Raw genomic sequence first — 9,152 nt, forward strand, 5'->3', positions numbered from 1 at the left:
CAATGAGATATCACCTCACACCAGTCAGAATGGCTAAAATCAACAAGTCAGGAAATGACAGATGCTGGTGAGGATGCGGAGAAAGGGGAACCCTCCTACACTTTTGGTGGGAATGCAAGCTGGTGCAGCCACTCTGGAAAACAGCATGGAGGTTCCTCAAAATGTTGAAAATAGAACTGCCCCATGACCCAGCAATTGCACTACTGGGTATTTACCCTAAAGATACAAACGTAGTGATCCAAATTCAACACCCAAAGAACAAATAATCCAATCAAGAAATGGGCAGAGGACATGAACAGACATTTCTGAAAATATATTTTATTTAACCCAATACACCTGAAATATTGTCAATTTATAATCCGGCTTATTTTTAAAATATTAAGTTAACAATAATGCTAAATTCTGAGCCCTTTGGGGCCACTAAATTCTTATTTAAAGAAACAAATGAAGATCATAAAAACTAAAATCCATCTTCAATTTTTCTTCTAAGACAGCAAGATTTCAAAATCCAAAGAAAATATGCATGAATTTACCAATGTGGAATGTCTATATTGACTAGTAAACAATGCTTAATAAACTACAGGTATAAAATGTATGGAAAATTCAGTTAAAATTTTTCAGATACTTTGAAGCCCAAGTAATCATTTGTTAGCAAATATTGCAAGCCTTGAACTCAAAGGCTATTTTAAAAGGCCTTTTTAAAAACGACATTTTAAAATTACTTACAGTGAAAAATATTTAAAGTTATAAACTGTATCCATGTAAAGTTATATATCATATCCATGGATTTAGTAACTAAAAACATTTTTAGTAGTCATGTTCTATGGATATGATTACAGACATCCAGTTATCTAGGAGGCAGAAAATATCTTATTTCTAATTGTTCATTAAACAAAACATTGACTTTATTTAATTCTACATTGTTTCTAGGATTGTGAAACTGTTTATTAATATATTAATTAATTTTTAATATCCCAGAACATAGTTCTATTTTACCTAAATATAAAAGTAACCAGAAAGGCAGGTAATATTAATGAGCAGTCTATGTCAGCTTCTTTAAAAGGGATGAAATGTTTCTAACTACTATTCACAATATGTTGAAACTGATAAGGAAACTAAATTATTAACACACATTGAAAGAGTGAACACATTTTTCAATAAATATCTAATATAGTCCTCTATCAAAAATGAATAATTTTAGGGGCGCCTGGGTGGCTCAGTGGTTAAGCCGCTGCCTTCGGCTCGGGTCATGGTCTCAGGGTCCTGGGATCGAGCCCCGCATCGGGCTCTCTGCTCAGCAGGGAGCCTGCTTCCCCCTCTGTCTCTGCCTGCCTCTCTGCCTACTTGTGATCTCTCTCTGTCAAATAAAATAAATAAAATTTTTTAAAAAATGAATAATTTTATTGGGTCTGTTAACAAATGCCTCAGTATTTAAAGGTAAATGTTCATGAAACAAAATTAGCAAATTGATTGTTACTACAATGTCTCAAATTATAACAAAAAGACAAGATGTTATATTAAGATATTTTAAATCAATAAAAAACAGGCATACGGATTATAAAGGAAGTGATAACACCAACTCTATTCATTGACATGGTTGTCTATATAGTTAGTCCTAAGGAATCTACAAAAAAAAAACCCTCCAGGAAATAATTTCATTTAGCAAGGTGACAAGATATAAACTCAACACATAAAAATCAATCATATTTTCATAAATTACTAATGAACAATTTGGAAACTGAAATTAAAAACAATACCATTTACCATTGGGGTAAATTGGAAGGGGAGGTGAACCATGAGAGACTATGGACTCTGAAAAACAGTCTGAGGGTTTTGAAGGGGTGGGGGAGCTTTGCGCAGTGGCAGTATCATAGCCAATGAGGTTTATCCGAGGTGCGATTATTGCTAATTGAAAGGGTGGGGGATAGGAGGTCGGGGTACCAGGTGGTGGGTATTATAGAGGGCACGGATTGCATGGAGCACTGGGTGTGGTGCAAAAATAATGAATACTGTTAGGCTGAAAATAAAAAATAAATTTTTTAAAAATTTAAAAAAATTTTTAAAAATACCATTTATAAAAGCTTCAAATACATATAAAGTGTGTAGGTGTAATTCTAACAAACTATATGCAGTATAAAATACTCATGAAAGAAATAAAGAAAAGCTACATATATGGAGAGACATGTCATATTCATGAATTTGAAGACCCAGCATTACAGCCATGTCAGTCTTCCAAAATTGATCTGTAAGTTTTAATGCAGTTACAATACAGAGGGCACTTGTTATGATGAGCACTGGGTGTTGTATATAAGTGACAAATCACTGAATTTTACTCCAGAAACCAATATTGCACTGCATCTTAACTAACAAAATTTAAATTAAAAAAATACTCCAGCAGGGTTTTTTGTAGCTATAGGTAAGCTGATTCTAAAATTTATACAAGAAATGCAAAGGAAATAACATAGCCAAGACAATTTTTAAAAAGAAAAATGAAGCTGAAGGAATTATGTGATTTATTTATTACAAAAGCACATAACATAAATGTTACCATCTTAACCACTTGTAAGTGTACACTTTAGTGTGTAAATTTGTAATGTTAGTGCCTGACATTAAGCTTTTGATTGCCAAGGCATCCATTTTAAAGACATCTGTCTCAAGGAAACATATTGACAACTATACAACTAGATAAAGAGCCCAGCTGCTCTACCCATGAAATTCCCATTTTAGAAAGCCCTGATTGACTTAGGTAATTGACCACTTGAGTGACCCTACATTTCCCTTCCCGTGTTTTAATTCCCAATCTTGTGTTTTAAATCACCAATACAGAGTGAACACCTGAAATGCTAGGCACCCACCTTCAGCCCCAATAACTGGGGAGCCCCAGGTCCGTGTTCTCTCTTTCTTACCTGCAGCATTGCTATGTGGCCTCTGGTGTGCCATGTACTCTCCAGGTCTTAATGAGTAAAGAATGTTTTTTTCAAAGTTCCCTGATGGTTGTTCTGAAGTGCATCCTGTAATCATAAGAACCACAAGGGCTGGTCCAGCCACAATACTGACTCTGGTTAGGGGAGCCAGAGCCTCAACACAAGTTGTATGGGCCCAGGTGAGTGCCCCCAGGGATTCCTAATTGACAGCATCACTATTAATAGGCTGAGACTGACAGAAAGCTGCCTAGCAGCAGGATTGCAATGATTGCTCTTGTTATTAACTGAAGGAAATGCCCTTTAGCTACAACTGACTTAATAACTGGTTAACCCAGGTGGGTAACACTGCTTACTGGTGGTCTCTCACACTGCTATGTGCTTTTGCATATTGCCTCAGCTGTGTGTTGCCTGCAGTATCCATCCTAAAATGTCACCATTGCCATAACTCAACAATCTCCCCAGAGCAGCGTGATCAAAGCCATGTGGACCAATGAGACAATTAGACCACTTAATTGACTATTAATATGTGTGAAGTTCCTTCATGCCTCAAGGCCAAGAAGAGCTAAGAGGTGGGGGAGTGGATCACAAAGTTATTGTCACCACACAAGGAAAATCTCACCACTAAAGGCATGAGGAATAGATACTACCCTAGGTAAAGGGGAGGAAGATCTCTGCCTGTGACTGCTGAATTGGTGGGTTCAGCAAGGACTGTGTGTCAACCCAGATGAGTAAAATAGCTTTGCAACAGGAGACCAGTGGCACCATGAAAAGGGAAAAGCAGCAGAGACCTAATGTCTCTGCTTTGGCGCTTCAAATTCATGCTGTTGCTCTTCATCTCCTGACCTGATGTGATATTATGGGTCCAATCCCTGGTGTGATGTTGCTAAAAAATTAATGGACAAATATAAAAGTCCTGAAAATATGGTGCCAGCATCTCCTAAGGACCCCAAGGAGGTATACTAGCTCCTTGATAAGTGCAAAAGCCCTATGAAGATTCCTGAACATTGCCTAGTGCCTTGGCACACCAACATATCAAGGCTCCGGTATTGTGCTCCAGAGGTGTAGGGACTTTTTCCAAAGACTCTCCATATTGTTGTAGCAAAGGTTGATTCCAGTCCTGAAGAGGTGGATTGGAACACCCTGGAAAGGGAAGTGGCTGCCTATGAAGAAGGCTCACAAGGGCATCATCCACAGATTTTTCTGGTAACACATAAGTTTAAGGTAATAAGAAGAATCAGAAAGTAGAAACTGAGGATCAGAAACTATAGCTTAACTTAAATTTAAAAACCTTTTTAAAAAGATTTCATGCAGTAGGAAGGAAAGAAGGGAACCGATTAACTAATTACAGGTTTTTTTGAACAGCTGCTGAATTGTTACTCACAGCTACCAAAATACTTGAACTGACTAGTATCTCAAAAGACTGTAAAATCTAAACCTTCTCAAAGATACATCTAGGCTCTATGTCCTCTTCCTCTGGGACCACACATCCTGAATCCCCTTGCCTTTCCTCTGAATGGAGCGGAACCAAGAAACATGCCTCATGAAGCTTTCCTGTTACCAAGGGAAAAGCTGACAGGGTTATCAAGTCCTCTACTGAGGATGAAGAGGGAGGATGGAATGCAAAGGCCTCTAAAGCTATGGATATTCATACCATGACCCTTCCTCTCATTACATGGATAATATTGCCTGACACCATGCCTGTTTTTCCATCATGATAATCACTGCTAAAATTCACAATGAATGGAACACGTTAGATGAGGTTGGTCTCTTGCTGCACAAAATTGGCATGGTCCAACTGATTGTCATTTCCATGACCAAAGTGACCAAAATCACCCCCTCTTTATTTCTAACTCTGAAAAGGCCCCCATTTGATTCTGAGTCCAGAGAATTCTTTTTGCAGGGTGCTCCCTGTAATTACAGGGTGGCACTATGAGATTTTATTGGGTCACCCAAAACTATCTAAAAGTCACTGGAAAAATAAACTATAGGGACTCCTCAAGATAAAAAGCTTCCGCACAGCAAAGGAAACTATCAACAAAACTAAAAGGCAACCTTCAGATTGGGGGAAGATATTTCCAAATGACATATCTAATGAAGGATTAATATCCAAAATTTATAAAGAACTTATCAAGCTCAACATCCAAAAAACAAATCCAGTTAAAAAATGGACAGACGACAAGAATAGACATTTTCCCAAAGAAGACAGAGGGCTAACAGACATGAAAAGATGCTCAAAATCACTCATCATCAGGAAAATACAAATTAAAGCCATGAGGAGATACCACCACACACTAGAATAACTGAAATTAATAACACTGGAAAAAACAGATGTTGTCAAGGCTGGAGAAAGGGGAACCCTCTTACACCATTAGTGAGAATACAAACGGTGCAGCCATTCGGGAAAACAGTATGGAGGTTCCTCAAAAAGTTAAAAATAGAACTACCCCTGATCCAACAATTGCACTACTAGGTATTACAGAAAGGATATAAAAATACTGATTCAAAGGGATAATATACCCTAATGTTCATAGCTGCAATATCAATAATAGCCAAATAATGGAAAGAGCCCAAATGTGCACTGACTGATGAACGGACAAAGAAGATGTGGTGCATATATATATACAATGGAATATTACTCAGCCAAAAAAGGGTTGAAATCTTGCCATTTACAACAACATGGGTGGAGCCAGAGTATATTATGCTAGGTGAAATAAGTCAGTCAGTGAAAGACATGCTATATGATTTCACTCATATGTGGAATTTTTTAAAGATTTATTTAATTGAGAGAGAGAGAGGGAGAGAGCTCTAATCACTGTGGCCTCAACTTAGTGCCACTACTCTTATTTCCCCCTTCCCTGACCTCCAAGACTGGAAGACATCTAACCCCCTACCCTAGGAAATTGATGGTTCCTTGGGGCTTGTCCCACCTCTTGGGGACAATCATCTCTATACCACTCTAGTAATCCATTGAGATGATAAAAATGCACAGTCCTGAGGCATGTGGGTGGCTCAGTCAGTTGAGTGTCCCACTCTTGATTTTGGCTCAGGTCATGATCTCAGGTTTGTGCAATCGGGCCCCAAGTCAGACATGGAACCTGCTTGGGATTCTCTCTCCCTTTCCTTGTGACCCTCCCCACCTCTCTAAGAAAATGCAGCCCTTCTTGGTAGACCCTGGGGCCCCAGTCACTGTCATTCCAGGCAATCCCACCAAATTCCACAAATTCCACAAATGCACCTAAAGAGCATTGCTAGTGTACAAACCCATTCAGGTATAACTATTAAGACCATTCACCTTAATTAACCAGCTTCCTCTGGTGGTGCCTCCCCACCCTGGTTCTTTTCTCCCTATTATAGGCATGGAGGCATTTGACATAATTCCATGCTATATGGAACAAGCCCAAATTCTTGGCTTTCCTGGTAGGACTTGCCAAATGGATGCCAGCGACTCTCCCTCCTCAGGTCAAGATGGCAAACACTTCCCAATAACTGATTTAAAGATGACATTGAATGTCTATATCCTGTCATTAAAATTTTGCTTGAGACTGGAGTCATTAAGCCCATAATCTCCCCTTTTGATAGCCCCATTTGGATGGCATTTAAGCCAGGCACTAATGAACAAAATCTCACAATTGGCTATTGAAACCTCCTCCAATTAAGGCTCCAATTCATATTATTATAGAATTGATTGGGAACATACAATGGCCCAAGAAGCATCCATGGGTCATCGACCTTGCTAATATGTTATTTTCTGTTCCCATTGCAAATGAACTCCAAAACCAATTTTCTTTCATTTTTGAAGGGGCTCAATATATATTTATGGGTCTCCTCAAAGGAAATTTAAATAGCTCTGCAATTGTTCATAACCTCTGATGCCAGTATTTACATCCCTCACAATTGGAAAGGTACTGTTTTTTGGCATTGTATTATGCTGAGGAGTTCTTCTGAGAAAGTACAGGAAAATTTACACACCCTCACAGACTAGCTACATCAACAATTGCGCCTAACAAGTCCCAAGGTCCAGCCTCATCTGTCAAGTTTCTGGGCATCATGTAGTCTTCTGAGGGCTGAGAAATTTCTCCAACAGTCAAACATCACTTATTCACCATTAAACCACTCACTACCCTAAAAACAGTCACAACACATACTAGGAATTCTCACATTCTGGAGGCAACACATCCCTCATACCTCACTAATGCTTTACCCTATATATGCAAGCACATAAAATTCTACCACCTTCCATTGGGATTAAGCCCAGCATTGTGCTTTGGAACCTGCCCAGCAGGCAGTTCAGTAAGTCTTACTTTTGGTCCTACCTAGCTCCGCATTCCAAATGAGACCACAACTGACTATGCCTCCTGGAGTTTCTGGACCAAACAAGAATCTACCTGGCTTCCTATGGGGTTTTCAACTAACTGCCTACTTCCAGTGGCAACTTGCTATACTCCCCTTGAATGCCAGCTTTTGTCATCCTGTTGGGCTCTTTTAGAAACTGAGGCCTAAACTGGCCCCCACTGGGTAATAACTCAGACCTGAGCTCCTTTATTGTCCTGAGAAATGCCTCCCAGTAGAAACTCTGCATGACCACTGATGCCTCCTTGATAAAATGGAAATGGTACCTTTAGGAGAGGGCTAAACCTGATGTCAGAGGCCTTGCCAAATAACAAGGGGATGTGGCTTCCCCCATGGTCAGTCCCTTGCCTGAAAGCATTGAGGAAGTGATATTAGCACCCTGCTTCCTCTTCTTCTGGCTGCTTGAGGAACCCCTTAGGACCAATTCTCAGAGACAGATGGGGGTCAATATTGTTTACTGATGGTAGAACATACACCTTTGTACAACACTGTACACAATGCAGCTTGTTGGAAGACCATAGCATTCTACCTAGCCTTAAGCACCTGACTAGTTGAGGAGGACATTCCAGGTTCAGCCCAGTTGATGCAACTTGTAGCTGTTCATTTCGCCCTTAAGGAAGCAAAAAAGGGCTTTTCACAACTCCACATTTTCATAGACTACTGGGTTGTTGTTAGTGGCCTTGTGGTTTGGTCTGGCCAGTGGCTAAGGGACAATGTTCTCATAAAAGGCAAGTCCTTCTGGGGCACTCAGATATGGAAGTGATTAACAGAGTCCCCAGTTTCTATTATTGTTACTCACATTTCTGCTTATACTAACCACTGCACACTAGAAGACATTTTCAACAATATTTTAGAATCTCTCACTAAGACCTCCACAATCTGCCTGGTACAGACTCCTCAGGGTATTAACTTTTCCCACTAGCTCACAAAATGGATCTACACAACCTCAGGTGATTGGAGAATTCAGCCTTAATAACTTGGGCTCAAGTGAAGCGACTCCCTCAGTCTTCAGTGGCAGTCAAGTTTGTTGGTTTGCTCATATACCAAACAATGTAGACCATCCAGAGGGGGGTATACTCCAGGGGAAACCAACCATACTTCTGTTTTGGTGTATTGATTTCATCAGCCCACTGCTCCCTTCTGTTGGGATTTCCAGATATGCCATTAAAATCATATACACAATTGATGAATTGTTGAACACTACATCAAAAACTACCGATATACTATTATATATTGACTAATTGAAAGTAATAATAAAAAATCATCAATACTTACATGGGACTCCTCTTGGTGACCCCAACCCAGAATTTCTCTTCAAAACAGGTAATATTTTCCTTACTAAATTTGTTCTTGTTCCCTTTGGATCACCAAACATTATTGACCCTGACCATGGTACTCATTTTACCTCTCAAGAGAAACAGTGGTCTATCCAATATAATATTCTTTGGAAAATCAATCTAGACTATTGCTGCAAGTCAGAAGACCTCATTGAGCACCATAATAGCCTTCTCTTTTTCAGTATAGTTGACATATAATAGCATATTAGTTTCAGGTGTACAACATAGTGATTCAATAATTATGTAAATTATAAAATGCTCACAATGATAAATTTAGTTATCATCTGTCACCATACATAGTTATTATAATATTATTGACTCTATTCCCTATGCTGTAGTTTTATCCCTGTGACTTATCAATTTTATAACTGGAAGATTATACTGCTTAATCCTCTTCACTCATTTTACCCATCCCCCTTTAACTCCAGGAACCACCAGTCTACTCTCTGTATTTATGAGTCTTTCTCTTTTGTTTACTAATTTGTTTTGTTTTAAATTCCATATATACATGAAATCATATGGTACCTGTCTTTCTTTCTCT

General features: G+C 39.0%; 1 pseudogene; it reads left to right on the top strand.

Annotated features, from left to right (window-relative positions):
- The first annotated feature begins 1,848 nt into the window (after window positions 1-1,848).
- On the top strand, window positions 1,849-2,057 carry LOC123393432 (annotated as a pseudogene).
- Window positions 2,058-9,152: the final 7,095 nt, after the last annotated feature.

This window comes from Mustela putorius, unplaced genomic scaffold (genome assembly GCF_011764305.1).
Source record: "Mustela putorius furo isolate JIRA1106 unplaced genomic scaffold, ASM1176430v1.1 tig00000842_pilon_pilon_pilon, whole genome shotgun sequence".
NCBI classification, from domain to species: Eukaryota; Metazoa; Chordata; class Mammalia; order Carnivora; family Mustelidae; genus Mustela; species Mustela putorius.